Source organism: Apostichopus japonicus, chromosome 19, assembly GCF_037975245.1.
Source record: "Apostichopus japonicus isolate 1M-3 chromosome 19, ASM3797524v1, whole genome shotgun sequence".
Classification (NCBI taxonomy): domain Eukaryota; kingdom Metazoa; phylum Echinodermata; class Holothuroidea; order Aspidochirotida; family Stichopodidae; genus Apostichopus; species Apostichopus japonicus.
This window is the reverse complement of record NC_092579.1, coordinates 30,212,170-30,218,227: the sequence shown is the minus strand read 5'-3', so window position 1 is coordinate 30,218,227 and position 6,058 is coordinate 30,212,170. Positions and strand designations below refer to the sequence as shown.

The 6,058-nt window shown below is 38.1% G+C and overlaps 1 long non-coding RNA gene across 1 annotated transcript; it reads right to left on the bottom strand.

Annotated features, from left to right (window-relative positions):
- Positions 1-5,425, bottom strand: LOC139960455 (uncharacterized). Its single transcript, XR_011790524.1, has 3 exons — positions 5,196-5,425; positions 4,175-4,387; positions 1-3,040 (listed from the first exon to the last, which is right to left on the bottom strand). It is a non-coding gene; the product is annotated as an uncharacterized lncRNA (long non-coding RNA).
- Positions 5,426-6,058: the final 633 nt, after the last annotated feature.

Below are 6,058 nucleotides of genomic sequence, written 5' to 3'. Positions count from 1 at the left end.
GCCTCCTACGCCTATGTGTGTAGTGTTCGGGTTCGAAATATCTGATATTGGAAATATCTGCTATTTTTCATTTCCTTCAACCAAGTTTTATAATTGCCGTTATAAGAGGTTGTAATATTTGTACACCAATAAATTAACTGTGTCTGAATTTTCGAAAAATTCCTGACCATCATTCTTCATCATACTTCCCTCTACTCGTAGCAATTTTGACCTGTCTGTTAGGGGTTGAAGGAGGTTTTTCTATATTGGTTGTCCATAGATTGAATTTTGTGCAACATTATGTATATGTTTTGAAGTGATTTTCTTCACGAGAAATGTGAAAAAATTCTGAATTCTGAACAAATAATGGGCTTTAAACTTTGAAAAGTGAGGCTTTCGGATATTGTGGGCCGTGACGTATAGAATCACCTACAAAAGCAATGATCCACAGGACATGCAATGAGGTCGAACATGATGTGTGACTGGTTACCATCTTCAAAAAGGTTATGGATGGAAAAAAAATATTGGGAAATACTTGGTTCTCAGGCAAAAGTGTACATCTGGTTGGTCATTTTCAAGCCCGAGAAGTGCCATTTCCGGTGATCTAGGGGGTATCAAAACCTGAAATTTTCTTGTACGCTCCGCGCCAACCGATGGTGGCGCTCCGCTTAGATAGTAATTTGCGCCCCCCCCCCCGGGTTAGAAAATCCTGGATACGCCCCTGTTGAGGACTGTATTGAGGTATCATTGTTAATGTAAAGTACATTAAAGGACTGTGCATTGAGGTAGCATTGTTAATATGAAGTACATTAAGGATTGAGGTATCATTGTTAATATGAAGTACATTGAGGGCTTTATTGAGGTAGCATTGTTAATGTAAAGTACATTAAGGACTGTGTATTGAGGTATCATTGTTATAACTGCATAACTGCTTTTAGGTTTATAATTCTTCAATAAGTCACAGCATAAATCTTATTAAAGTTGGCATAATGTTATGGAACGCCGAAAAGTGTATATATTATGTTGTTTACTTTGATGTTGTCTGTCGTTTTTATGTTGTTGTCTCCTTGGGTGCCGTTGTCTCATTTGATGGTTATTTTGATGTTGTCTCCTTCAATGATGTTGTTATCTACTTTGATGCTGTTGTATCCTTTGAATCCGATGGCGCTGTTCACTTTTATGACTTCAAAATACGGATACAAACTAGAACTGCATTTTTATACGGTGCGCGTGGAGTGCTTGCAGTATAATTATAGTATGGACTTTTTGGTTGTTAATGGTGTTAGTTTTGATTGGACAACACAACAGGGAGTATAGTCATGTAGGTACCTACAAAGTGAGGGCGCTAGTGAGCGCCGTGACAGACTCAGAATTAGTTGGCTACGCAGCTAGTCTCTAAAACTGCAAATGTACAGAGACTATTTGAAACTTTTAGTTTCAACGTCCAGTCATGTAGGTATCGTTCACTTGGCCAGTAATACCAATATTGTCGCGCGCACGCGCACTACAATAAATAGAACTGCATTTACATGCAAATACGTAGTACTGTAGTGCGCGTGGAGTGCTTGCAGTATTAGGAAGAACTTTACGGTTGCTCATTGTGTTATTTTCTGCAGCGGACGACACACCAGGGAGTACAGTCATGTAGGTACCCTCAAAGTAAGAGTGCTTGTAAGCGCCGTGACAGGCTCAGAATAACTTGCATACAAATATATGTATTTCCCTAAAAAATGTAATCACACATTTCTGCTTACACTTTCTTCTAGCTTAGCAGTTGTATGGGTAATGTACTGTTCACGCCTGTAAAACGTGCCCGAACATCATACCTAATTAATTGAGCACACATGCTTGAATACATCGAGGCAGTGGAGTTGATAAGCAATATAAGGCAATATCATGTCTCGAACAAAATTAATAAAAAACCAACAAAGAGATGAAGGTACCCTTAACCAGGACAGTTTCCCGTTATCAAATCTTCTATAGATAACAACCAAGGCTGATATGAGATGACTTGCACCAGTAACATGTTTTTCAACGAAACGTTGTCTTAATGAAAATAAACGATTTATTTCGGACGTTATTCAGTATACACAGGGGGAAAAATACTCCTGGATTCTTAAAAAGCACTGCCTTAATGTCGCACAGATCAAGTAGAATTCTGGGTTTGCCTTAACACAGCTACCGCGCTGAGCAGCACACGTACCCATATTTCCTTTGGCCTGTTTTTCGTGACAGGCTGTCGAAAAGCTCTTATCTGGCTTATTGCTGTAAACGTCATACCTCATTGGCTACTGTATTCACTGAAAACTTAAATTGGTTCACCGACTAACAAAACGTTAGTCCATCTGGTGCCTCTCCCGACTAACATAGCCTTAGTCAGTTGCTATACCGACCAATTTATTCCTTAGTCAGTTGGATTTCTTAGTCGGTCATCTTAGTCCGTCAGCTTAGTCGATCAACAATTTTTTAGTCGGTAAATGTTTATTAGTCAGTTACATTAGTTGGTGACATTAGTCGGTCTTTACCGACTAATTTATATGAGCCACCGACTAGTTTATAGCAGGTTTTACATTAGTCAGGATGGTGCCTCTCCCGACTAACCTTTCTTAGTCGGTATCGACTGAGTAGTTGCACTGACTAGATTCACTGAAAGAATTAAACCCGACTAGTTTCACTGACTAGTATCACTGAAAGAAAAGAGAGCAGAAGAAACACAAATAATGTGTACGTTGGCAGTATTTATTTCTGATAAAACTTCTGATGTCTACAAAAGGCTGACTTTCGACAGATAGAGAAGAAATCACTGTAAATAAAATCTGAAAATCTGATTTTTTTTCCAACAAAGTTAAGACAAGTTAATGGATCAAACATGAATCGTAAAAGTATAGCACTGCACAATAATGCAAAGTTGAGTCTTGGGCAAGGGTTCCTCATGACTTTCGTTTTAAAGTGGTACCCCAAATCGACACCAGTTAAGTCTTCACGAACAAAGAGTGTTTCTCTTAACTACAAATGGCCTCCCACTTGTCTTCAGGAAGCCAAAATCTGCACCATTATTGACCTGTGAACAGAAAATATGATATACGTGTAAGCACAGATACAGATATAGCACATGATAACTCACATTATCATAAACATACATTTACATTAAAATTTTATAACATATTGGGAGGTATACATTTAAATCTAGGTCCCTCAAATTATAAGCCAGGAATAGCAGCTTTACCAAATTATTATTTGCTTTGCACAGCATAACACCAAGTTATTTCTCAAAGCTTAATAATTATGTTAATCATGTTAATAATGATCCCAATAGACCAGGATCCCAGAGGGTTTGGTTAGCTGGGAAGGTTACCAATTGCCTTGTACATCACAATGTTCACAGTGCATTCCTGTATATGAAAGCAGACGACTGGCAAACCGACTGTGGTGGGTGTGGCTGGGAGAGCAATTTTAAAGTCACCTGATAGCTAACCTAGATCAATTTTCATGGTAACACATCAAAGTAAGTACAATATGTCAGGTATGGCCCCAAGAGCAACAAATGGCCATTGCCAGTAACTATTGGTGGTGGGGTACCCCTGTCAGTGATCTATAATTGACCCCTCACGGCTGACCTAGGTCAGCTCATGAGGTAACCACTTGAAACCTACTGGAAAATGTTGGTTAAGGCTTCAGATACAAGGGATGGGCATTGCCAGTAAATTTTATTGGTGGGGTACCCCTGCTAGTAGACCCCCAATATGCCCATCCCCTCATTGACCTAGGTGAGCTCATGATTTGACCAGTTGAAACCTACAGGAAAATGATAGGTAGGCAATGGCCATTTGTTGCTCTTGGGGCCATACCTGACACATTGTTCTTACTTTGATGTGGTTACCATGAAAGCTGCTCTAGGTTAGCTATTAGGTGACTTTAAAATTGCTCTCCCAGCCACATCCACCACAGTCGGTTTGCCAGTCATCAGGTTTCATATACAGGAATGCATTGTGAACATTGTGATGTACCAGGCAATTGGTTACCTTCCCAGCTAACCAAACCCTCTGGACTCCCGCTCTACAGATCAGTGAAAAATTTGACCAAACTTATGAAGCTTGCACGTAAATGATATACTAGACTGGTTTTTTTTTTTAAAACAGGTTATGAAAAGTATCTTAAATATCATTAAACAGTTGGGTACAATAGTTAAACTCACTCTTCCATCTTTTTTCTCTATGGTACTTGTTCCTTTGCTTTTTGGACTCTTGGATAAACTCTTTTGTTCTGCGAAGGGTACCAATATATCATCTTAAAACATGTCTTTAAGCCATATATAACAGTTCTCCTCTTCTGTTGTTGCCTCCACACTGGTGTCGTACATCACAGGAAAGCTCACCCTTGACTTAGATATTTGGCTTTTCAATTCCTGCTGGAAGAAAGAAACAGCAAAGTATTCATCATTTGAAAAAAAAAATATATAAAGTTGTCACCACAAAGTTATGTGAGATTTGCTTCCACTATAGTCTCAAAAAGCAATCCCAAAGTTTGAAGCAGACTGTATAAAGCTGAAAATTTGAACGAGAGTGTCATCACCATTGCAACCAGAATCAAATGCCCAGAATACAGAGATAATAAAACATGGGCTAAATCTTTGTTTGTTTTTATGATCTTTAAAAATATAAAATTTTAGAAACAGAAATGCACTGAGCCAACTTATTTATAGGCCTAATCGTTTGTAGTTGTTATTTTGCTTGCTCACATAACAAGCCTGTTTAGACCTAGGCTAGAGGAGAATCAGTACTTTGTTACACTAAGTTTGTCTTCGGTCGTTTTGATATAGTCTACTAGTAGTACTAAAGTATATAATAGATATAATGGACCGGCGAAGACTAGAGAATACCCAGAGTTTTAGCAACTGCGTTAAACTGTATCATCTGATCTATTATTTACGCCAATGAGTTTCATTCAATCTAGGATCTAAAAGAGAAAACTAATTAATCTTAACCTTTAAACTTTGCTACTAAACAGATATGCTTGAATTACAAATAAATGTCAAAAAAACATCATAATCTAAGAATCGATGCATATTACATATACATAAACAGAATAATTTGAATTCGCGCAAGTGAACCCTGCACTACATTGGACAGAAAAAAAACGTGCAATTAGACCAAACTAAACATACTCAATTTTCCGTTACTTCTACATAAAATATCAATGCAAATACAACAACTTACTCTTTTGGCAGTATACTAAAAGCACATGTTATAATAACTTCAGACTATCAAGCTTTCCTGAGAAAAAACGGTTAATACTTCTTACAGTAAGCAAGTCGACCGTGAAGGAATGTCGCAATTGTTTCCTGGGCGTGACCGGAAATTAAATACTAAAAAATGATAAATGAAAAGGTTAAATAGAACTGAAGCGTGCATCCTGACTGCTCGCAATATATAATACCGTTGACTAGCCAACATAATTTGTTCAGCCTACTGTGACTGTACGTTTGAAGGTCTAGCCTTGCTTATTCAATATAAAGCCTACCCATTTAGATTCACATGGGAAATTACAGGAAATCTTTACCAAATGAGTGTAGACTTCAAATAAACTATTGAGCCTTATGGTTCCAGCATTTGTTTGGGAATAAATAAGAAGATTATGTGCCACTGTTCAATCTAGCCCAATACACACATAACACATTGTAAATTGGTGTTTAGGATGCACACTTTAGTGTTGAGAATGCACTGCAGTACCCAGTAGAAGCCTATAGGCTACTCACTGTCATTGCACTTGTGTATTGCGAAACGCCAACGTGACAACGGTAGCGTTACACTAACCATAATACAGTACTAGTGCCAGTGGCCTAACAATTAACTTTAATTTTACCTTCAAATTAAAGGAATAACAGGTAGGCCGATGAAGCAGTTAATACCTCCATTCTTCTAAAGACCTTCTTGGGTGATTTACGGTTGAAAGTTGCTTAGAGTGATCGTATGAAACTATGCCAAGCCCAGCAAGCTGCCGTTGCCTCTCGGTTTCCAAATTGAAGTGAATCGAATTGGGTTAAAATACATTAGTCTGTCGACACCGACTAAGCTACGAT